The 25,703-nt window shown below is 41.3% G+C and overlaps 1 long non-coding RNA gene across 2 annotated transcripts; it reads left to right on the forward strand.

Moving 5' to 3' along the window:
• Nucleotides 1-704: 704 nt before the first annotated feature.
• On the forward strand, nt 705-23,946 carry LOC130157230 (uncharacterized). 2 transcript variants are annotated; one of them, XR_008824740.1, is made up of 4 exons: nt 705-794; nt 21,077-21,278; nt 22,328-22,443; nt 23,475-23,946. It is a non-coding gene; the product is annotated as an uncharacterized LOC130157230 (long non-coding RNA). The 2 variants fall into 2 exon arrangements; XR_008824739.1 differs by having other exon boundaries at nt 22,328-23,946.
• The last annotated feature ends 1,757 nt before the right edge of the window (nt 23,947-25,703 follow it).

Genomic DNA, 25,703 nt, shown 5'->3' on the forward strand with positions numbered 1-25,703 from the left:
AGACAGGGGAACAGACCTGGCCAGTGCTCCTGAGAGCGAGGAAGAGCCTGAGCTTTGCTTTCAGTCATTCTGACTATTGGTGGATTATTCGGATGATTGCAGGATCATTTGGTGGCTCTCTCTCATAAGGCACCTTTGAACCCAGACTGCCTTAATCTAGTCCTGAATAGGAGTTAATTTAGAGCTATTGAGAAGCTAATTTAGAGAGATTTACCGGGTTCTCTTCAAAGAAGCAGTCTTTTAGGACTCCATTTCTAAATCATGGGGTTTCTTTTTGCTGTGATTTCCAGGCTGTGCTTCAGGGAAAAATGTCTGTCAGAATTGCAGCACATCAGATGGTGGTTGCTGGATACCTTTTAAGCAGGGCTCAGTTCTTCTGGAAACACCGATGCTACCTTTGCACAGCGCAGGGACTATCTACGTGTGGCACATCTGTGTGACTCTTGACCCCACTTGTGTAGGCAAAGATACCAACAGCAGCTTGCAGTGGACTCCTGGATCACAGCAAACACCTAATTTTGTGTGTTTTTCCCCAGGAATCTCACAGCTGCCATTCTTGTTATGTGCATCCTGCCTGTTCGTTGCAGAAATACCTCTTGGGGCATTGATAGGACTGCTCTGGGGGTTAGAGGTGTTTTCTTGCTGGTGCATCAGTGCTTTCTGCTTGAAAGGACTAAAATAATTCTTTTATATTAATACAGGGTGAAAACAAAAAGGATGTGGTGGTGAACCTGGAGTGAGAGAGTGTCAGGGCTTCCACCCTGCAGTCCGAAGTGCAGCACCAGGATACCCAGGTGAGCGCTCACCAGGCTGCTTGGGCTGCAGAAGCAACATGCAGCTGAGCCCAGGGCAGCTACCTTGCACAGAGCTCGTCTGCTGCAACTGAATTGTGTCTACCGCCTCTTCAAATACTGTGTGACCTGTTGATAGTATGGTTTGGGCTGATCTTTAAGCTAAGATATTTTAATTTATATTGGGTCCTGCTTGTTCCTCATACTTTCATCGTTAATACGGCACACCTCGCTATGCCCACGTAACCGTCTGAGGTCTGACCTTAAATCCCAGCTGAACAGGACTTGTGCTGCCAAGGCTGGCACAAAAGGAGCACTTGCGGACTTGTCACAGCTCTTGCAGGAAAGTAGTAGGAAGCAAGCCTAAGAGAGCAAAACTTTTGGGTACATCACACTGGCGGGTCTCCAGTTTGGGGAGCTCTGCGAAGGCTGTGGGGTGGCACATGTCTGCTTGAGTTTGGCAAGAGAATTGCATGCTGTGTTTCAGACTGTAAAAGGAGTTTAATTGCACTTGATAGGGGGGCATGCAGAAATACAAGACTTAAGCTTTTTAAAAGCTGGTACAAACTTGTAGTGCAAGCAGGATATATGCGTGGCTCTGGGTCTGAATTTGACAGCATGTCAGAATGAGTGGTTTTGGTTATAAATACTGTACAGAATGCAAGGGCGAGGTTGTCCTGACCCAATGCACTTGCTTGAGTTCTGTATTTTCCTGGGGTGTCAGGTGGGAGCTCCAGTTCTTGTTTTCAGAGAGAACTTTCTAAAAAAAGTGTGCTTGGTAGAGAAGTTAACTTGGGCTGAGATATTTTCTTTCTCTGTTACTCCCTCCAATCAGATAACTAAATTGATTAAAAAGCTGTTTCTAAAACACTGGATTACTCAGTCTTTTGTAGTTCCTTTTACAAGAAAAAATGTGCTAAATAAAAAGGAGCCTAAGGTTTCCAGTAGAGAGATGGGCCTGTAATCTTTGTGTCTATGCGTGGGAAGTACTTGAAAATTGCCTCCTACGGACAGATAAGTGACTTGTTGGTAGAGGAAAGTTTCTTAAAAATTATGCTTTGTATAAACTTTAAATTGCAGAAAACATCTACTTCCCTCTGAACTTCATTATTTAGGTATTATCTGAAACAATTGTCAGGCTGACACCTCACTAATTGTTTGTTACTGATTCTCGTATTACTTTACAGATGTTCCAAAAGTTTTCACACCAGCTTCTCCAGAAAATATCTAAAGACGAGGGCAGGTTTCATTCTGTAGCATCATTGTTTTGGCAGGTACGCAGAAATTTGAGTGGGCTGATCACATGCTTCCCATCTGCTAGCTCATCACTGTTAATGGGTGCTTGAAGGAAAATTGCAGTTATTTTACACAGCACTGGATGCTGAAAGTTCGTATGTCAAGAAAAGATGGACATGGAAAGAATAGAAAGTGTTTCATAACAGACTTTTTTATCTACAAAAAACATCCCTGTGCTGCCCTGTTGGGGGTAGTTATCTTTTTTGTGCAGATGTGATCTTGGCTTAATTTGGACTTGCTGATGCTCATTGAAAAGGACGTTACGCTCAGTCTGGGCCTGTCTACCCTGAGACACTGAAATGCGGAACAGTTGTTTGGTTTTTTTTCCCAGCAGTGTTGAAGTCCACCTAAAGGCTGACAAGACTACTACAGTGCAGAGGTGTTGCTGATTTCCTGGAACCATAGCTCATTTTTTAAGTGCCAGCTATTGACAGCTCCTAACTACTGTGTATATTGCTGTTTCTTATCCAGAGAGTTGTGCTCTAAGGTACAGCTGTTCCGTAGGAGCAGCTCCGTATATCCACCACAGGTGTAGGTTCCCCCAAATGCAGGTTGTACTCTACAGCTCTGTTGATTTTAATGACTGGACACAAATCTTCCTGACTTTCCTTGTTTCAAAACCATTCTAACAACCCAGTCAACCTGCCCACATCAGTGGTTTCCTGGGCTGCAATTTTTCCCAGATGATAAATACAACAAACCGTGCTTAATCCGGATTAGAGGCATCCTGGAGCGTTTCAAACAGCTCAGTACTTACACGTTTGGGTACAGCATGTTACAGCATGATGGTAGCATGACTGAGTTGTTAAAATGACCAGTTTGCCATTCGTAGTGCACCATTCAAATAAAACTTGTCTTCCTATTGATTTTTAACAGCAGCTAGGCAGGCTCTTTCGTGTGATTCATCTCCCCTAAATTTAGCTGCCTAAATATTAGAGAGCTGATCTCAACCAGTCATCCATCGTAATCTCAAAATTAGTCATCACAGATAAGCAGCTCAACAGGACAGTCTTGACCTATGTCAGGATAGGTTTCTAGAAAAGATAGGGTTTAAGTCATCTCTGGAGGTTAACTGTTTTTCTCCACTGATTCTGACTTAATTTAGTGACTTTTGAGAGCTAAGTGAGGGAAGCTCTGTCCTTTGCTCTATTTTCCAAAAGTACCTTTTCAGCTTCAGTTATCAATATCCTTCCTTTTAATTGTGAAGAAACGTCTTTGTGTTTGCAGCACCAAACTGAATTTGCTGCTGTTATTTTTTATTATTTCCTCTTATTTTCTTACTGTTTCTTCTAATTATGAATTAAAATAATTTCCAAGGTTGGGTGAAAAAAAGGAGACTTGTTCTGTATTCTTTATTTAAACACATTTTTCCAGTAATCAATAGCGTGACTAAAGTTACGGGTTTCAGTGGTTTCTCCTTAAAAACATAGATCAAACAGTATTGTGAAGCCATACATCTTCCCTGACAAACATTTAATTTATTGCACTGTTCATTTATAGCTTGAGAGTAGAGAACTATTGGTTGACAAAAGAGGATGGATGGCTTTTTTATTGAGTCCTTACACAGCTGGCAGAAGATAGCAAATGTGAGAAGGAAATGTGCAACACTCATTTCCAAACTTCTAACAAATTGTGGATGGATCACAAGGGGTTCATGCTAACTCAAATAACTATTGCATCACATTTCCAAAGGGTTGGGGGCGTTGACAATCATTTGTCTCATTCACCGTGATTAAACTGAACATCAGAAAGCAGGTTAAGAATGAACTTTTATAGCAGTACACAACAGCTAATGTTATGGACATAGACAAATAATCAGCATGATCCATTTCTAACTCAGTTATGGCTATGCTTCATCCCTCTGAAGTTAAGGCAGTATTACCATTAGAACAGTTCTTGTTTGGTATTATTGATCTCATTATGCTCTAGTGCTCCTTGTCAAGTTAGTGGTTTATGGTAATGGGAAAGTGATTTCAGTGGCTTACTTCTCTGACAGCTGTTCGTTGAGTTTGTGCTCAGGATGGTCGTGCTGTGGGCAGCACTTTGGAGCCCAGCTGCTGCTACAGAAGTTCTTGGTTACAAGGTGGTGGGCATCCCTCATCCTCCATTCCTAGTCTTTCTTCCTCTGATCATGTTGTAGTACATAAAAATCTTACCATTGTAGAAAAATACAGATTATTATTGGCGTGGACTAATAATTTCCTGGTTTGAATATTTTTCAGGGTTTTTTCAGTATCAAGTTGTAGGTGTCATCTTCAGCTTTGGGGACCTTTGTGACTCTGCTCCTCTGCTTTTACTTTGCCATATCTGTTCCTATCTTTCTCTGTATCCATGATGTTTGCTTCTGTTTGGTAATCTTACCCATCTGTAAGCATGTTCCTGCTGAGCATCTCGTAAGCATGGATACCACCCTTGATTGAATTTATTTGCAAGGTCATTTGCACTATCAGCGTTCAATGTATACTCTTACCATGATTCCTAGGGGCAAAAAATGGATGATTATCGCAATTATTACTGGATTAGGAGAGGACCATTCTTAGCTAGAGGAGGGGGGTAAAGTTAAGCTGTCTATTTTACCCAATTTCTGCTACTTTTGTTATTAAGAGATGAAAATGTAATTCAAAAAGAGGAAAAAAAAATCCAGGAGAATTCTTTATTGTTTCTCAGCTGAGAATGTTTTGTCACTGTGATACCTTCCACTTAACAGAAGTCCTGCTGTAACATTTAAAATACATGTCTTTTTTGTAAATGATCTATTAAGCACAAGTTATTAGTGAGTATAAGGCATGCAATCTGAACTTCAAACCACTTTGTTATCTAGTAGCAGTAGAAATCTTGTATCCTCTCTCTTAATCACTAGAGGGGGATGAATCCTGTTTAACCATAACAATTAAAGAGATTGTGATTGGTTTTGAGTTAGACATTCTGGTGAATTGATTAGAAGAAAGAGTTGCATTCTACAATTGTCTTAAGATTCCAGAGTTCCTTGTTTCACTTTTTCTTCAATTAATCTTTTATTTAGGCGCATTAGGTTTACACGCACATGCAAACAATGTGTAAACCACTGAACAACTGTTAGAAAAGTGGGTTACAGAAGCTGTTATGCTAATAGAAATGTTTCTGCTAAACAGAAGGTAAACGAATGCATTAGATAATAATTCTCTTCAGAATTTCAAACAGTGTATAAAGGAAGCAAATTCAAGGAAAGTGATATCTGAGGTTTTTTTTAAATGAAGTGAAATTTCTGCCTGGCCACATCTTAATAAACAGAAAGAGGCTAAGACACATTTCTTTTATCTGCACAAAATGATTGGCATTTCAATCAATAAACCCAATGGTGAAGAGTAAGCGGTCATAAGTATGTAGCTGCAAATGTCAAATATAGTAAGTGTTTGGAAATACATTGATGAAACTGCAGTTGGTACATTTGTTTAATTTTTAGGCAAAATATACTTGCATAGTAATTAATGCTGACCATGAATTAACACTGATGTGCAGAATTAATAATGTGTGATTAGTTTTTGGAGTGAAGAATGCTTTTATATCACAACCTCATTATCCAGTAATCAGCCTGGTAAAATCTTACAAAAGGGCTCATAGATGGGACGGCACAAGTCACAATAATTACCTTTACTCCTATTATGTTCAGAGACATTCCTGTGTCGAATAGGTAGAAGAAAATAAAAGGAATGGGTGGATGGGATATGTTGTAACAGAACTCCGCCAGACCTGCCTTCTACCTGCACATCAGCTTACCTTGCAGGAGAAGCACTGAGCCAGACTTTGCTATTTGAAAGCTTTTAAATGCCTTATTTTAAAAGTCTTGTACAGAAAGAGAGAGGGCTATGCAGCTTCTAAGAACTGACAGCTAACAACATCTGCCTATATACATCCCTTCGTGGAACACTTGTGTCACCTTGTCTTAAGAAGCTATTTTAGGGAAACTCTCTTAGTGTTTTCCAGAACAGATTTTCTGTCTTCCAAGCTTCATGAAACCTTATGCTTAAATACATTTGTAAATACAAATCTCCACTCTCTCATGCAGAGATAACCTTTGGGTTTGTGGAGATGGTCTCAGAAAATATTTTTACCTTTATTCTCCAGAATGAGAAAAATTACCCAGCTAGTCTCTTCTACATAGCTTTCTCAATAAAACAGCTTATGAAGGTCTCCTCATCCAGTGGTAATTCTGACCCAAACAAGCAGCTTTTTAGCGGCTGCTGGAGCAGAGCTTGAGGTGTGGAGTCAAACTAGCCTGTTGTGGGACTGCACTTGTCTACCACACTTACTGCGGCGCTAGCTCAGTTTGTCTACAAGGACTTTGTCAGCATAGCCTAAGGGGAACCCGGCAGCGCTGGGCAGACAAGGGCAGTCTGTCAGCAGCAGTGAGTTCCCATTCCTGCTTGTCAACAGCTCTCGTACTCCTCTGTGATGGGCCAAATAGTTTGATGTAAAATACGACCTGTCTTCAGCAGGTGCAGAAACCAAATTACACCCTTTGTTCCCCACCAGACCAGACCTGTTTGGCTCGCCTGCAGGGCTGTCGACAGCACTTACAGAGTGTTTATGAGTATTCTTGGTAGCCAGTATACTCCTCCAAACTAGTCCTGTAGTTAAGAAGTCTGCAAAGGGGCACGATGGTCTGCACTACCTCCTCCTGAGGGCTGTGTTTGTGCACTCTGAGTCATTGGTAGGCATTGTGCAAGCTTAAGTTTTAAAACAGTGTTTGCAAACCTGTAGGTGCCCTGGGCCCACTACCGTCACGTTCTCAGAGGTTTGTACTATTCTGCATTTTAAGACACTTAGGGCCTTCAACAACTTCATGAGGAAATTGGGGCGGGGGGGGGGGGGGGGGGGGGGCGGCGGGGAGAGCACACCCGTTACTTCATACAAGCTTGTATGTGTTGAGATAAAAATACATGGTTGAGGAAAGATACATTAGAATTAAAGTGCAATCATTGTAAACTACTGTCAAACTTCAAGTATTTCTACCTTTCCTTTTCCTATTCCTTTTATTTTCTCAATAAATAATGTAGTTCAGTAAGTGAAATAGACTGCTTCAGTAGCCTGTCACATATTTTACTTTTGCTAAACTTTTGAGCTTTTTATATTGTGCCACTTAAAAAAAATGCATTCTGTCAGACTTTTTCATTTAAACTTACTGCAAATTATTTGAAAGGTTTTGTTCAGTGCAATAGATACCACTGAGTCCTTGATGGCATAAGGAGATAGATAAAACAGGATGGCCAAATACTCAACACTACTTTCTGAAATTCCTGGTACATCCTTCTCCACACTGCCTCCCTGTTCCCCCCACAACCTTCTACACAAGTTTACATGCATTCTCGTAATTTTTTTCTCAAGGTAATATAAAACCACTTCCCCGCTCTTTTAAATGTCTTAAGGTACACACTGGGGAAAACACAGGGAAAGATATTGTTTAAAATAGCCTCAGTAGCGTTGAGGCAACTGATGTTTTATTATGTTGCCTGGTGAACTCACCCTAGAGCAAATCGTGAAGGAAGATGAATATGTTTTGAAGGCCTTTGAGTACAATGATTACTCTTCTAATGTATCTGAACTGCAGAAACATGCCTAAAAAATAAACGTTTGATGATTTACACAGAGAAAACTTACAAAGCATTTGTTACCTTTTAGTAAAGCGTCACTGCTTATGTGTGAGCCCAAAACCCTACCTTTCTGTTTCCACCTATCTAAATATTTCATAGACTCTCCTGGTGTACCCTTGCTGGTTTGATTTCCAATCTCCAGTTAACACTTAAAGCCAGATTTTAATGATGTTCAAGAACAACATGCATGTTGCTTACATGTCATAGGCACCTCCCAGGTGTAGGTGATGTGTGGGCAGATCCTGTGCCCACTACTTAAATTTTAGCCTGGCATTGTAGTGGAGTCTCAAGCACAGCAATCAAAATAGTGCCCTTTTGAGACATTTTATAGCTGGGCCTTAACCACACAAACCAATGTATTTTTTTCATTATGAATGCCTTACTTTCCTACCAAATATCCATTTGATCTTTTTCCATAAGCCAACGTATTTCTACCTCCCCAAGCAATACAAAATAGTAAGAAAATAATAGTTTCTGAAGGTAATATGAATACTAGTTTGCTACATGTGTTTTAAGCTTCATTTAAATTTTAAAGCTTGATTGAATACATGTAGAATAATCACTTTTTTTGTTTAAGTGTTCTTGAAGTTTTAAAGGGTGAGATGGGTTGTACTTTTTTTCGTTGCTGACTTTTTGGTGCATCTTCACATAGGGATGTGTTTGCCTCTTGGGAAGTTGGCAGTGTAGTTGGCTGACAAACTAGCTAATAAATCTGAGGTTAATAGGGCTGTAGACAGCAAAGTACATAGGCGTAGGAAGGATCACCAGCCACAGAATGCTGCGCATCTAGAAGCTGTCAATACAGAGTATGAAAAATGCAAAGGACGAAGCAAAAGTAGAAGTTCCAGCTCATTTTTCTGCTTGCTGAAGCAATCTCTCACATCAGCATATCCTGGTCCTCTAGGGAAGACGTATTTAGGGCCTTATCTTGCTTCTACTTATGCCAGAAGAAAGTCTCAGTTTTAACCCAAAGTCAACAGGATCAGGTCATTAATGACTGTCTCCCCAAAAAATAAAACCAGAAAATGTAACAATGCTTCAAGTTATACCAGAGTGGCACTCCTGTATGAGAAGTAGCGTGCTCTACTACTTGTGTAAAAATTAGTTTGAATTCATTTAAGAGCTATTTAGAAATGGGTATTAGAGCTTTAAAGCTGATTATTCTAGTTCTCTTAATTAGTGGACCAAATGTCTGATACAGCTGCTGTGCTCTCATGGTGTTGAGGACAATTTCCATCTGGGGAAAAAAAAAGATATTTTGAAGGAATTTCCTGTGCAGTAAATTAAATCCCTTGAAGTAGCTTGTGGTCAGAAATTTGAGTCAGCCAGCATGGTGCTCTTGAATTGAACAGAGCCACACTGATGGCTGTCACCTGCGATTGTCATCGAATAATGCGATGAAATTCTCGTAATGCATGGACACAAGTATGAAATGGGAAAGGGTGAAAAGATGCTACTGCTCCACCAAAGCTTTTAAAAAAAAATAACAGTTGCTAGAGAGCTGTATCTTGGATATACTGTCCCTTTGTCTAAAGCTGCCACAAAACCAGCTGACTGGAGACTTAAAGGTGTGGGCATCACAGTACTGCTAGGGCAAGCCTCCCTGCGCTAGGAAGACTGTCAGGCTGCTTTGCTGGTTTCTTCAAAGTCACGATGCCCCGAAGACTCCATTCTCCCCTACTCCTTCCCTGTGAGCCTTCTCAGATTTGTCATTTGGTCGAGAGAAAGCTATTAACCACACGGGGCCACGCATTCATATACTAAAGTCTTGGTCATCTGGAAGGGTGATCTGAAGGGAGGCGTTCACGGGAGCTGTTTTGTAGGCACATTGTTTAGTATTGCATGAGTAATTCTCCTGGCTATAAACTGAATTAAGTGCGTGCTTAAGTGCCAGGCTGGGGGGAGTAGGGTCTGACAGCAAATCATATTGTCACCTGAAACACCACTCTTACCTGTAACTGAGGTTCCCTGATGGACACTGTGTCATCTTCCACTGTAAATACACACTGCTCAAAACCAGACAAAGCCAGGGTGTTCGTTATTCGGCGGGCAAACTGAGATTGAAGTAGCAGAGGTGATTGCCCTTCTTTATACCCTAAAGATTCAAATTCTGTGGCAGGATTAAGATTTCCCCACATCGCCAAGTGATTTGTACTGGCACTTGAGATTTCCTTTCTCGTACCTAAACTCTTTGTCTTCACATAAATAGAAATAATTGTGCCCGCCCTTGATTCAGAAGAGTATGTATTCACACACACACGCATGCTGACATGACAAGACCTGCACTTGATTTAGTGGGATATGAAACTGAATACTGTGGCTTCATTGGTATTCTGTCATGGTTTGGGTCTTTTTTTTTACCTGAAGATTAAGTGTTTTGACAACGCAGATGTTAGATGTGCAAATAGTGCGAATTCTGATATTTCTCAGTATTAGTCTAAGAAATATATACACTAAGTGGAAAGTGCTGATTGCTAGGCCCTGGAGTGTTTAATGGCAAAGAGAAGCTACTGTAGTTGTTGGGGTTTTTTTTACCCTTGAACTTCTACAGTAAGCGTCAAATATGGACCACTGTCAGAGGAGGGATGCTGTATTAATAAACCTTTGGACTGATACAGCATGCTTTCATAGGCTTTTGAAAACAAAAGCCCAGTACATTTACATTGAACTTCTAAATGACAAAGACTTTTTATTTTGTTGACAATTTTATTTTATGTTGACAATTGAAAGCTATTTTTCATTTATTTTAAAATTATGTTCCCTTATCTCATACTCATCTTCTGCAGTGAAATTACAATTCTTGTGTCTGTGACCCCAAAATCAGTTGCTGGAGAAATAAATGTGATGACACAGATTCAGTCCAGGACTTCAGTGCAGGACCAAGTGCAAGGAACAAAGGAGAAGATAAGTGGCTTTCTAAGATAGAAACATCTATTAGAAAAATCCATTTGTTGTTGTCAGCTCTATTTGAACAGCTAGTTCCTGTGTCAAAATCTCCACTTAATTGGAGTATGTGTATTTCGGTTTCACAATGATTTTGTGCTCCTGAGACTTATCCAGGTTCCACTGAAATCAGCTGAAAAGTTCTATTAGTTTCAGTGGCCTCTGCTAAAAATCTTCATGTTTGGAGGTACTAAACTCAAAAGTGGGTATGAGAAGTAGAAGACTGATATGTAACTCACTTTTAAAGATCCAGATGTGCTGTATTTGTGCTTTTGCCTTTTTTTTTAACCTCTATTAAATAGAAGGTGAGTGAATCTCTTCCTAAAGCACTTAGAGCAAGCTTTTAAATCATGACATGGTTGAACACGGAGGCATCAGAATTCTTAGTTGTCTAAATATCTGAAAATCTGGCCTTTCTCAGAATTTCCTACATAAATTTACTACGCGTTTAACCATTCTACTTGCAAATGAGAGAAATATATTCTGCAGTAAGATTTTTCTGGACTGAAAATTAAAAATGTTTAAGTAATATCATTCTATGGTTTTCACGCTTACTTTTGGTTGGCTGTGGTTTCATAAATTATCTGATTACCTCTTGCTTAGTCTTTGCTGTCCCTATGTTGGCTTGTTGTAGTTGTGACTAGTTGCCTATGGGGAGAAGCAGACAGCTCCAGCCGGGGCAGGGGGGTAAGTCTGATATGCTGAATCCTGTGCTTGGAGGTGCCGTTGACTATAGCAGGAGTTCTAGAAACCAGCTGAGACCAACTTATAGGTGCAGAGTCAGGTGATGTGTATACTATCTTTAGCAAACAAGAGATGCGATTGGAAGCCTTTCTCTCTGACCTACAGGAAAAGATGTGCTAATAAGCAGCACATCTAATCCGTCAGCCAGCGAATGGTTGTATTTTCACTGGAAGTGGGTTTGCTGCTTAAAAGAGAGACGGATAATTAAGACTTCGTCTTCCAAAATATTAAATATTGATTTGTAGATATTTAGCAGCAAGCATAAAGCTCTCCTGAGAACTGGCAGCAACTGCCTAAAAATTATAGAAGATTTTACTTCTCCATGTAGAATTTAGCATTTATTTTTTTATTTAAAATTTATGAAATGAGAGGAAAATAAAACAGGAGGTAACTTCTAGCCCTCTGAGCGTGTGTTCTGCTCCATGTGGCCTTTCAGAGTCAAAATGGATGTATGATTTTTTTTTAAGGTTTGTATTGGCTTTTGGCTTATTGAAGTGTCAGGAGGTTTATAAGCTCTTCAACTTCAATTTTGATTGTTTTATCCAACTACTGTCACTTCTTATCAGTATTAAAGGCAGAAATCAAAGCACGGGACCCATGGGAAGTAGCATTTCAAATGTACACCGCTGCTCTTTTTTGTCACTGTTCTGAACTATGTACCTCTGCTCCTAACAGCAAGCCCACAATGAGATAAGGAGGTAAGTTTCATACTTCATTAATTCATTTGTGAATTAAAAAAATGCTTTTTTAACTGGACTGTTTCTTTTCACCTGCTTAGTCCTTTCTTTGTGACTTGTGAAAATTGCTGAAGTATGACAGACATCACGTAGGGCAGCTTTGCTCTAGGCGGCCTGTTGGTCTCTTCAGCCTTTTGCTGATTGTACGTTGGGATTCTGCACGATTGCGTTTGTACAAATGGGTGGGAAAAAAATGTATTCCAGCTTAGCTGTTTCTTGCAGATGTTTCTCCCCAAAAGAAGGTAACCCAGATTTATTAACTGGATTTGAAAACTTAGCCCCAGGTATGGTACTTGTTGGTCTGACTAAAGTTAAGCAGATATTCAGCCACCTGAGAGCTGCTTAGCATGGGCTGCCTGCAGGACACTGCTGCCTTACTGAGGATGCAGATGTGAAATGGTTTGAAAAACCCTGCCTCTGCAGAAAGAAAATACCTCAAACTGAAGGGAGAGGAAGAGAACTCTCACTGGGTGGTGTCTGAGTGGGTACTGCGAGTTTTTACAGGTGGAATCTTTCCTCATCACAGCTCAGCTACAAAAATGGCAGTATCTTCATGGAGTAAAATTACAGTATTTTCAACTACATGCTCATGGCTCCATGGTCCAATCTGTGGCATAATAGCCTGTCTTGTAAATCAAGGGCTTTATTCATGGTAAAGCATTTGTGCAGCAATTTTTCTTTCTTTTCTCTCTCTATTTTTTTTTTTTTAAGATGTCTATATGCATTAAAAACCAACATGAATTTTCACAGTCCGTTTTATTTGGGTTAACAAGCATGTGGAATTTAAGAGATCACGTTTTCTGTGCTTTATTTGCAGTAGTTTCAAGTTGACCAAATCAGTTTCAGTATGTTCCCCGTTTTATGCAGTCTCAATTTAAATAAGCATAAGCAGAATATGTTTATTTTACCACTGGATCAGCTTACTAGGTTCTCGAAGTGCATTTCCACTATGTCATCAACAGCAGTAAAGGAAAAAAGGGAGGAGCAGTGACAGAAAATCCATTTGACAAAGTAAATAGTTTTTTTGCACATACGTATATATAGGTGTGTGGGTTTGTGGGTAAAGTAATGATGATGGCAATCTGATGGAGCAGATACGTTTTAGCATTCTAACGACAAATGATAAAAGATGACACACTTTAAGAAAAGATGATGTTTATTGGAGACTTGATTATTTCCTACCTTCACCAAATGGAAAATTGACCGAGATGAAAATCCAGCAAGTTAGGGTCCAAATTGCAACACTAAGTCATGTCTACACAGTATGTAAAGAGTAATTAAAGGAAAAAAAAAAAAGTTATCACCAGTTTTAGAAGAGGGAAAAGACAGAGACAGTACAATTATAAGTCAATACTTGAATCTTGCTTTTCGCAATGACAGTGTTTAAAGTGGGTATTTCATAGCAAAGATGTTGCAGTGACATAAGCGGGGGGAAAAGACACTAGGGTGAAGCAGGCAAGTCTGTACATTTGCACATTTCTAAGTAAGCATATCTACAAGATATTTTTGAGTCCTTGGGGTTTTGTTAAATTCTTTACCTTCTTTGACCATTTCAGCTGGGCTACAGACCCAGGAGGAACATACATTTGATGTTGTTTTCATTTTGACATTTTTATTGTTAAATGTTGTGCACAGAGTTAAATTTTTTGTGTGCTCAGGTTTAGATACTTGAATCCTGAAGTCCTTTTCTTCATCCTGTCATCTGTCATTGATGGAACTGACTTCTGTGACAGTGTTGACAGGATTTATCTAAGAGTTGGCTAGGTGGCACATTTTATAAAATCAAATATAAATAAAAGGGTCCATCATCTGGGAGATATGGGATTAGAAGTCAATGGGTGTTGGCGGTGCTTAGTTTCACAAAGAGCTATTCAAAAACTCACACAATCCCCTCTTACAGATTTATCTTTCTTTATATATATGATCGTGTTCATATTCCCTTCAGGTTGGGGAGCAGAATGTTGTTTTTCCTTTTTTCTTTCCCAAGGCCTGCCAGATAATCAAATATGTACCTGCATTTCTTTCTGACATTTCAGAAATACTAAATATTGTATTCTGGTGATAATGCTTTCTGAAGAGGGAAGGAGATGGCCCATTTAATAATGTATACTTCATTTACAGTTTGGAGCGTTAGCCAACTACTTGTGATGATACTTCTTCTAGTCATAATACTGATATATGCAGAGTTCTAACTACATTTTTAAATAGAAAAACAACTGAACGATACATTCAAAATAATTCATGGAGAGGAAATAGATGTATTTCAGCATGGGAGAATATTTATGCATTATTTAACAGCAATAATGTTTGAATTCATACATTATGCAAATGCCATCATAATCAGGAAAATGAAAGAACTTGGACTGCTGCAACATCTTTAAATCTACCATTAGGTACTTATTTGTGCATATCATTTAATACCGCACAATGTTACGGTATGTCACTTGAACAGAGAAGTTATCAGAGACTAACAGGTTATGAAAAAGTAAAGCTGATGAATCCTGATTGCTACCTTGATGCTAATGTCTATAAATTTATCAGCAAACAAGAGTAAAGGCTTTAATGGTAATTTACATAAGCTTCTCTCCTGAAGATAAGTTACTGGGGTTTTACACACAGTTCGCATTTTGCGTTGTGATCCTTATCCGTACCCACCCCCACACAACAGACCGGCGCGCAGCGTGGGCTGACACTGCCAAATCGTATTTTCTTAATGTATCAGCAGCTATGTTCCAAAACTATCAAACCCAGAAAGCCTGACTATACAAAACCAAAGCTGCTTCTGTCTCCTCTTATCTTCAAGACAAAATATAAGGAAAAAAAGGACGACCAAAACTACAAAGCCTGTAATCTGGTGAAGAGCGTTAATAGACCTCTTTATAGTTAGTTTATGTCTCTGCTTAACGAAATTCACAAACCCACAGGTATATATATGTGCGCTTCACTGCCGTATTTTCACACCATGCTTCCGTTATAGCGTCCACGGGTTTGCAGCCAGTGTGAGATGTTGGGAACAGGGGCAGAACGTGGTGGCAGGCAGGCCGGGGCAGGCGGCAGGCAGGCAGCAGGCCAGGCAGGCAGCAGGCAGGCTGGGGCGGGCAGGCCAGGGCAGAGCAGGCGGCAGGCAGGCTGGGGCGGGCAGGCCGGGGCAGAGCAGGCAGCAGGCAGGGCAGGCGGCGGGCAGGCTGGGGCAGGTGGCAGGCAGGCAGCAGGCAGGGCAGGCGGCAGGCAGGCTGGAGCGGGCAGGCATCAGGCAGGCTGGGGCGGGCAGGCCGGGGCAGGGCAGGCCAGGGCAGGGCAGGCTGGGGCAGGGCAGGCAGCAGGCAGGCTGGGGCAGGGCAGGCTGGGGCAGGGCAGGCAGCAGGCAGGCTGGGGCGGGCAGGCCGGGGCAGGGCAGGCAGCAGGCAGGCTGGGGCGGGCAGGCCGGGGCAGGGCAGGCGGCAGGCAGGCTGGGGCGGGCAGGCCAGGGCAGGTGGCAGGCAGGCAGCAGGCAGGCTCCGCACTGGCAGCCGGGTAGCCAGGCCAGTGCAGCCCTGTGGGAAGGTGCTGCCAGGGGAGCTGCCTGATGCCAGGGTGCGAGCAGGGGCTCGGGGCTGTGCCGAGGTGGCTTTGGCAGAGCTGACACCCAGCTGTTGGGCCCATGAGAAGAGCGGGCTTCTGCCCCAGCGCTGGGTGCCTCCTGGTCTTACCCTGCCGCTCCTGCTTTTGGTTCCTTGGTCTTTCTGTTCGTATCCATAGTTCCTTTTCCTCCCTCTTTTAAATAGCTCCTCCGTTTCTTTCTTTTACTCTGTTCCGCCACACTTTCTACCAGCCACATGGTCGTTACAGCCTTTCCTCTTCAACACTGCACTCATTAACCAATTTCTCCTCCAAATGACAAAGTCACCTGTGGCACGTAGTGCTCCTGTGTTATGAAACAGAAACACAGTGAGTCAGACTTACGTCCTCAAAAGTGTCTGTGATTTTATCTCCTGTTTTGAGCCCGAGATGTTGAGGGTCCAGCTCACTCTTCGGAACAGCAATCTCGTGTTAGACCCACATGACCGTCCTTTTCCACTGGCATCGGTCTGCAGCGCGTGGGATGCACCAGTGCTCGCCCTGCCCTTGCCATCCTGGTGGGGAGAGCCAAGAAGCGTGCAAGACGTGAAGCGACCTGTGAAGGCTGTGCTTTCAGTTCTGCCATTCGCCTCTCTGAGGTGAAACCCAAGGAGTTGACTTGCTGGCCACCTGCGCAACCACTCTGGAGCTGTCTTTGTATGGACTTGCTCTGGCTGGTCTCCAAAAGCTCAGGGCCTCCTATGTCTGTGTGTATGAAAAGTAAAAATGTACAGGATACAGGGAGAGCAGAGTAGACAGGTCCTCCTTATCTCGTGGAGACTGCTGGAGCTTTTGGGTCTGGTGGTGATGATTTAAAAAAAAAAGAACCACTGCAATTTTTTTCTGTGAATGAGCGCTTGAGAAGCAGCAGTGCTGATTATCTTGTGCTTTTCAGTTGCCTGCCTTTGAGAAATATGTCCTGGAGGGAATGGGCTGTGGATGATTTTACCAAATGGGAAGTAAACGTTGCATCTGATCTTTTTCCTACCAAACCTTAAGCATGCTTAATGTATTGGCAGGAAAGATGAAAGACAAAGGAGCTTCCTAGTCAGTGGTGGGCTCTGCTGGGTCCTTTCCTGCCTGGCTGATTTTTAGGTCAGCATTTGGGAAAACAAAGCCATCAGTACTCACAGGGGTGCATAGTGATGACAGAAGAGCTAGACTTTCCCCTTGTAGTCCATGAGTGAAAATTTCTTCCGGATTATTCATATCGCAAAACTCCTCAATAACTAGTATTTCAGTTTATGATAAAAATGAGAGCAAATAGAAATTAGGAACAAATGTACTGAGAGCAAGCTGTTTTCTTAACCCATTAAATAAAGCTGGCCCATCACTTGTCAAGGAGTGATTTACAGAAACAGACAGCAGAGGGAAATTTACACTCTGATTTCCATGTGTATTTGTTGTGTAGCAAGCAAAAAAGAATTTGCATGCAGATGCCATCAATCCGGCATGTCTCATAAACACTGTATTCCCATAATAGCTCAGGAATTCAGAACAGATCTTCTTGCAACTGGGTGGCATTTGGACACGTTTTGGGTACTCACCAATTTGAATCCAGTCCACAGCCTGGAATTTTTACTGTGTTAGTGTCTTCCAGAAATGATTACTTTTTATGGCAGAGTGGATGCAATACTGTTTGCTTCTCCATCATAAAGATTGTGCCAGGGCTTCTGCTATAAAATCTCTATTGCTAACAAGAAAACACAGTTCAACCAATGTATTGTGCTCCTGGCTAAGAACTGGCATGCTAGAATTCATCCTGGAAATTTTTATTTGCAGCGAATGATACTAATTTCTCAGAGTGCAAAATAATGCATGAACTCCCTTTTGTTGAATATTATCTAATTTTTATGGCATTATAGCAATCAGTTGTTGTAAAGCTGGTTGGGAAAAGAGAGAGGGACAGTAGGATGCAGCAGGCAGCAAGGGTGCAATAACAACATGTGCCCGCTCCAGTGCCACCTGGAGATCACCAGCTGATGACAAAGAGGATACAGGGCTGTAGAAACTGAAGTCAATATGTCTTGCAGTGGTAAATCAATTAATGAGATACTAACTTTGAAGTGGTTATAGTAATGTCTTTAATGCAGACCTTCCTGTTTTACATAGCTTTGAAAGTGACAGCTAAGTGCTGGCTATATAAGAAGAAAGTGGAAGCTGGTTGTCACTGCAATCTTTTTATGGCACTGTTGGACTGGTTGTTGCGTTGTTTGTGCATAGCTGAACTGAGGTTTAAATTAGTCTCAGGTGTATTTCCATGTCCACGATGCCTGAATGCAATAAGAAAGCCCAACCTTAGCTAAGACAACACGCTCGCATCACTTCAGCATTCCTCCTGGCTGGTGTGCTCCTTTTGGTCAAGCAGATGGTACAGCATTCTGTAGAGGCTGTCCAGCGTGTCTGTGTTTTCCCTCTGATTACAGCTCCTGAGATGAAATTTCAGAAAGTGCCAAAGCCATCCAGGCCTTTGTATGATTAACAAGGATGCCATCCCCACCACAGAGAAGTGCAAGAACTGCGACAATCGCTCAGCAGAGGTGCTTGGAGGGGCTAAGAGAGTCAGTGGTACGGTTAGCCCTGAAGCTGTCGATCTCTTCTGCCTAATGTGCACCCCTGCTGTTTTGGCAGTGTGGGCAGACTCCGGCTGGCGGAAGTACCTGCTTGGTTAAGAGAACATAGCCCCCTTCTGCAGTTACGAGAGATTAAGGTCAGAGCTTTCGATTTCTATAGACTTAGAACAGGGTCTTCTAAATTATGACCATACATTCTACACAACAAAAAAATGACAAAGTAACTTCTCTGGGATTTTGTTTGGTAGAATGCCTGTGTGTGGAAAAGCATCTCTGGGTCACCTCCGTTTCTCAGCTCTTCTTTCTTCACAGTAGGATTATTGCTGCTTGTACTCCTTAACAGGTTCCAATTGCACTGAGGATGTGCTCCAAAATCCACCAAAGCCAACAGAAAAATTCCCTAAGAGCCCAAACTCCCCGTTTCTGTGGTTTTACCCATTCAAGATCATACAGTGTCGGTCCCCGCTGTGCCAGGACAGGTCCAGAATACTTGCTTTTCAAAACAGAAAAATTAACTCCAACATGAAATTTGGCACTGACTTCAAAAGGATTACCCAGTCAGCTATGTTCTGGCAATCCTTGCTTAGAGAACAGTTTTAACATATGTTAAATTTTATGCTGATAGTTTGTATATCCTTATACTAAATAAATATGTACATTTATGTACACTGAGATGTAACGGCAATTTACATCTCATGTGACCCTCTGACATTGTTTCTCCTAGGAATGGATGTATCTCCTCAGCATCATGAGAAAAATGCTATTTCAACCTAACAGAATATTTTAATTTCAGATAGTAAAAAATGTTGTATCTTTAACATAGAGTTGCCTGCAGTTTGTGGCACAGCTTTCGTAACTTTGCTAATTCCTTTGGGTTTTAATTAGAAACACTTCAGCTACATTTCCCTGAAACATGCAAATGCTGAGGCTCCCACAAAAATGGTATTATTAAGATGGCTTCTTAATTGATTTTTCTTTGGGAGCAATTTGTTTCTCTTCCAGTTTATTGTGGTGAACACTGGCATTTGTCACTTCTTCCAGTAACTGAAGCTTTCTGTTTTAATAAATGCACATAGTAGATGCTATTCTCTTTCTCTGCTTGATAGGTGTATAGTGTCGGGCAGAAGAAGGTCACAGTGATGTTAAATTTGCTGCTAAGCAAAGGATCAGAGTGTAAATGAAATCTTGAAAGCTGGGAAATGAGAATGTGCAAGTGTAAATAATGTATTAATTATTGACAGCTAGGGGACCAAAGAGTCCTATTTAGTAATGACATCTTCATTGTCACACTGCCTGACACTGTCTCAGGTATTTTTATTTTAATAACAGGTTTTCCCACCATGATAGTAACTATTTCAATTTACCAGTGTAACTTTTGGTATTTTTTTGTTTTTCTTTGGCTTTTCTTTATCTTACTTGCAGTCTAGGTGCTTGGTTCAGGAGGGGATGGGGGGGAAGCAAATCCTCTTATTTTATTGTGGCAAGTGATATTATTACAGCACAAAATAGATTTTTTTCTTATAATAAAAGAGCACAATACTGAGGTGCAAAAAGAGATTCCACCTCATCGGTTATTTATAGAAATTAAGGTATAGTTTAGGAAAAAATGTGTGATAGCTAAGGGCTCAGTTTTGCCAATAGGCCTTCCCAGCAATGGGTACTGCTTAATATATGCCAGAAGCAAAATTGATTTCACCATGGCTTTCCTGAAACACTAGTTAAAGAAAAGGTGTTCCTGAGGTAAAAGGCTTTTAATATTCTGTACTTTCCAAGCATTGCACGAAGTCTAGGAGTAGCAGTCAATTCTTTAATATTTAAATTATTTTTATCACAAATTAGTGCAGAAAAAATTCCCGTGATCAAAAAAAAGGTCTTAGTATAATAGCTGTTTGCATAAGGCTGCTAGATGTAAATAGCTAGGAGCTTTCAAATACCAAGATTAAAAAAGATTAAAAAAACTACAACCAAACCAACCAACCCAAAACAGAGAAACCCTACCAAAGATACCTCCTGATCCTTATTTGCCAAATGACCTAAGAACTTTCCTGCCCCTGAGGTTTTGACCTGTGGAGGAGAACTTGTCTCGTGCTTCCCACGCTCTCCCGCCTGCTTCAGCCGAGACACGTGTGCCCCCCCGGCAAGGGGCTACGCTGTCGTTCTGCAACGCTGGGCTACTTCCAGTGCCCCCGTCGGTCCCCAACTCCTGCTTTAATCCTCCCTGTCAGCTTTTCCCATAAATAGTAATTTTGTCCCTTCTGTAGAGGGGAGTTAGCCTGGGGAGGCTTGCGAAGCTCTGGCAGGCTCTGGGGGGGAGCAGTGGCCGTTTGTTCCCTGGCTGGGAGCCCACTGTGACACGTCCCCAGAGGCAGAAGGTGCTACTGAGAGCTGAGGGTTAAAGAAAAAGAAAAGGCAACTAGTTCAGATGCTCACCAGCCCGGTGATAATTGTTTTTCCTGTGTCCTTAGTGAGGAGAGCTGGGTGGCAGCTTTCAGTCAAATCCTCTTTCACCTGAAAAATGCAGGTTCTGGCCTGTGGAATTGCTTAAACAAATATCTGTCAGCTTTAGTGAATTGATAGAGTTGATAAATCCTGGAGTGTGGGGAGCCGGAAAAAGTGAAAATACCTCATTTCACTGTTTTCGAAGCATTGTTTTGATTGATTGCTTTGGAAAGAAGTTTGATTTCTTTGATTAACAAATATTAATGTTTTTACATAAGTTAAAATCAATGAAACGTTTCACCTGAAATTAATTTCCTGCTTTTCAGCTGAACAGAGCCTCGCTGTGCGTTGGGCCGGCAGCGCTATGGATTCTCTGAGCAGCGAGTGCCCGGGCTGTGCCCAGCTTGGTCAGCGCCTGCCCTGGTGCTGCTGGTCCCGCAGCCGGCGGCTCACTGCGGGGAAGAGGGCAGATTTGTGTTACAGGGCTGTCCCCAACTGCACCACCCACGTCCAAGGTGTTATTTACAGGTACTAATACCACGAGGGGAAAACGCGAGTCGCTTTTCAAGTCTTTGTTATTTGCGGAACATGTGTCTCAAACATTAAAAAATGCCGTATGTGGTGCGGAATATAGAGCCTTCTTCCTCTGGCCAAGAATAGAACTTTATCAAAATGAAATTTCCTGCTCATTTGAGCCAGTCTCCATAGCAACAGTGCTGTACACCTGTGATGTACAGGCATGAGCCATTGCAACCTCTGAACTAGGCAGAGTGAGCCGTGCCCCGTCCCCCTGTTGAAGGGAGAACTACACTGCCGATGTATCCGTGGCACGTATTTCTATATGCTACGCGTGTGGTCTGTATATATAATAATTTTATTCAGAATTACCCTGCTTACATTTGGTAAATAAATACAAATATGCTACTTACAGGAAGTTATACACTTGCAGAAATTCAATATATTCTTGTCCTGAGGGAAGACTTTCTAATGCAAACGTTACGCAAAAATAAAACCTTGTGCTTACATTTGCTTTTGTAAGAATTTCCTAATTCAAAAAATTCATAAAATGCCTCACTCTTGCAAATCTGTCAGCCTGTTAATAGTACATCATGAAAAAAAGAAAAAAGCAACTGCATGCTGAATTATTTAAATATTGTTTTAATAGTAAACTGGAAATTATGCACCTTTGGCTATCCAATATTGCAAATAGGCTATTGCTGTTTACTCCATAACTTTTAGTGAAATTGAACTCACCAATGAGAAACAAATGGTTGCATTTTAAAGAAACCTGAAATTATTTCCCCAGGTCACTCATAAGGTAGATCATTACAGAGAAACATTTTCTTATGCAAAGAAGAAATAGCTTACTAATGCAATGGAAATCATATTTTAAGCTTCCTACATTTATTAGCTTATTTAAGAAGAGGCAAACTTCAAAGAAGGATTTTATTTGAAATACATGCAGTATCTACATAATGATGGGTATTGCTCTTAGATATACTATATATGACTAAACATATAGATGAATTGTCTGTTTCCATCTTCTGACATTTGCACGTTCTTGTCTTTGCTTTCAGATCTGCCTTCTGTTCCCCTCTTAACTCAGGATTTGCCATTACTGAATGCAGGACAAGCTACAAGGAGTGAAATGTGATGGATGATACATGCATCTTTTCAAAGTTGATTGCAGCAGGTTGCCTGAATTTTTAATACTGCTCCTTGATGCAGTGTGCTTGATTTTTTTTTTTTCCCCCTAGTTTCATTATAATCCTCGTTTCTGTGCCAGTGAAAATGGAGCTTCTGCTCTCAGAGCAAAATTTCTTGTCCTCGTTCAGCAAATGGGTGGATGATGTTTTTTTCTTTTACGGGGACAGAGAAGCAAGGACCTGGCGACTTGCCCTCGTGCAGGCTGCTGTCAGCGTGGCAGTTTTCATCCATTGCCAGCTGCTGTCGAAGAGAAGTGAACTGATACTTTACCTGCAGTTTAAGGACAGGAGACAACTATCTCTGATCTTTTTGGGGTTTTGTAACAACTATTTATTTTAATTTTTTTTTTTTTCTTCCTCAAGTGTGGTTGTTTTCAGTTTTTCTGCTAGGAAATGTGTGTCTTATATAAGCTGCTAATACTCTGCTTTAGGCAGAACACGGTGCTTGGAGCTTATGTAGGCTGATTTCAGGGAAACTAGCAGCATTATTGATTTTCATTGGGCTTATTAGGATCAGCGTAACATGCACTTTTGCTATACCAGATTGTATTTGGCTTTCATCATGAAATCTCATTACACTAAAAAGAAATGGAAACAAGTTATGCAAGTAAAAGATTTTGCAGAGTACTCTAATAAAATTTACTCTGCATCTGTGAAAACACACTTTGGATGTAGGTCGTTCAAACTCTGAATGCTGCTGGTCGGACTCTTGTTCTCATTTGCTTTTGAAAATTAAGAATAAATTCTCCAATCTCAGTGGAATTATTTCAGATTTATGCTAACATAACTGAAGGTATAGCTTGGTCCTTGAGGTAGTCATGCTGCCTGTATCCTGATGTTGAATCGGTGTTTTACTAGGAAAAAGAAGTCCCAGTTGTTTGTCTGCTTGCAGCTGAGAGGGAATATATTACATTATAAAGGTGTGGGATGCACGTGGCTGTGGGCACACTCCTCCTAGATGCCTAGCCAGGATGGTGAATGAACAAGAAGCTTGTTTTCACCCTTTTTGTTCTTGCAGTACGGCAGCTAGTTGTGGTTTGCCTATTGACAACGGTGGAGGAAGCACGAGCTGGCAGCACAGCGTATCTCCTCGGTGAAGCATCGAAGGCATAAAGTCCTCCCTCCTGAAGCTCAGAGGATCAAGTTGCCACCCTGGCTTTCCTCTTCTGAGCCCAATTCATCACAGATGCTCCTGTGTCCAAACCCTGACTCTTCTCCAGTATTCTGTGAGTTTCTCATGTTGTGCTGGCAGGGTGGAGATCAGTCTGTTTATGTCATTCCCAGCCCATGAGTGCCTGGACTCTGGGGAGAGCAAACCTCCCCTGCTGCAGGTGTCCCGATGCCACTGAGATGATGTTCCCAGGGCTGTGCAGGGCTGGGGATGGCAGTGATGCCCTCTTGCCTGCAGTGGGGTGGCAGCAAGCCTGGGGCATGTCTCTGTGGGGCGAGGCCTCCTGTCGTGGCTTTTCAAGCAAGTTTGCAGGGTTGAGTAAGGGTTTGGGTTTTTTTGTTTCTCATTTCATATGTCTCTCTCTCTCTTTCTCTCTTTTTTAGCATTTGAAATTGGGAGTAGGGAAGATATTTCCCCATGATCTATACTCACTCTGTAGGAATGGATCAAGACTCTTGAGATGTCAGGGAAAAAATACTCTCCCTTGCCATGTTTGATGGTGCCTTTTAGAATTTCACATGTTTCCTGATGGTCAGGATGCTTTTATTTTTGTAGATGTTCTGCATTCAGTGAAAGCAACATTCTTCTGAGAAACAGAAAATTAATTTTGAAGATATTTGAGACGTGACTCTCAGGCCTCCTTTCCTAATCTGTTAGTGTATTTCAGATCATAGAGAACGAGCTATGTAAGGTACCAAAATTAGCAGAAAGCTCCCAGTTAAAAAACAACCTACAGAGTAGATGCTAAGAAGCACGAATTCAAGATATGAAGCTGTGACTGTGAAGTTACTTGAGGAGTACAATTCCTGCATTATTGACAGGCTATGATTTAATCACATTGCATAGTCAGCTCTTAGGCAGTCTTGAGTCATTCCCTGTTGATTCAATGACACTGTGCTCTTCTGCTTGGAATTGCATACTGTTTTGGTGGGGTTTTTATGGAGAAACTTTGGTATCGTAAGTCGACTGATCATGCCCTAGACTTGGAAGCTTTTCTCCAGAATTTTTCAGTCCCAAACTGCAAAATCCTAAAGGGGAAGATGTCCTGGATATACACATGACTGTTTTATTCATTTGTGAGAAGGGGTCTCAAACTGCTGAACACACAGCTTTATGGAAAAGAGCTCTCCTGTGTTGCTGACAATTAGTACACTTTTCATGATGCTTTCTGCTAATGCTACAGTATAGTAATCAAAAGCAACTAATCCAGCTGATTAAAAATTCCCTGTTGGGTTTTGCTGACCAAATGAAAACAATTAGTAAGAATTTCAAGTAGAGAATTTTCTGCAAATACTGACATTTGTAGACTTTAAATTAAAATTATGAGAACTACCCATCAAATGAAGAGAGGTCTTGTTCCCTGGTGCATCTCAGTGAGACCCATTGCTGATGTGTGGCAGGAGAGATTTTATTCTGTAAGTGCAGGTAAGCTTTTCACTCAGATCTCAGACTTGGAATCAAATTCACTGAGCGATGAAAGCATTTCTTTCTGACCTCCTACCCAAGAAACCTAGCAAAAAAGCTCCCTTAAATAAGTTAGCTCATGTAGGCAATGGTAACAGGTGCTGCGGGTTGTTGTTGGGATTTTGTTTGTTTAATATTAATCTAAAATAATTTAAATGGCATCTTAATAGCCTTAGTTTATGTCTCTTATTTTGATTTTTTAAATCAGCACATTCCCCTTAGTGCAGTTAATAGGGTCAGTCTGTGAGCCTGTGCTGGTTACCATGCCTTCAGTCATGTGGAATCCAAACAGCCATTATAATTTGTTTCTAAACAGATCAAGAGCTATTTACCATCTCAATGTTTTGTGCACAGCTGGGTGTCTGGCAAACATCCAATATCCATTAACATTTAAAAATTAGTCCCATAATGCATCTTTTCCGTGGCTTGAGGAGTATACACACTGACACATGTTGGGAACCAATTATATTTGCACCACCATTAGTCTGGCTGCATTCAACTTCCCAGTAAATGAGGGCTAATTTAGTTTCCAGAATGGTGTATCTTAAATTCATGCAATGACCTTAGAGAAAGCAGAGTATCTGAAGATTTAAAGAGGAAGGAAATGTTCAG

This window comes from Falco biarmicus, chromosome 11 (assembly GCF_023638135.1).
Source record: "Falco biarmicus isolate bFalBia1 chromosome 11, bFalBia1.pri, whole genome shotgun sequence".
NCBI lineage: Eukaryota > Metazoa > Chordata > Aves > Falconiformes > Falconidae > Falco > Falco biarmicus.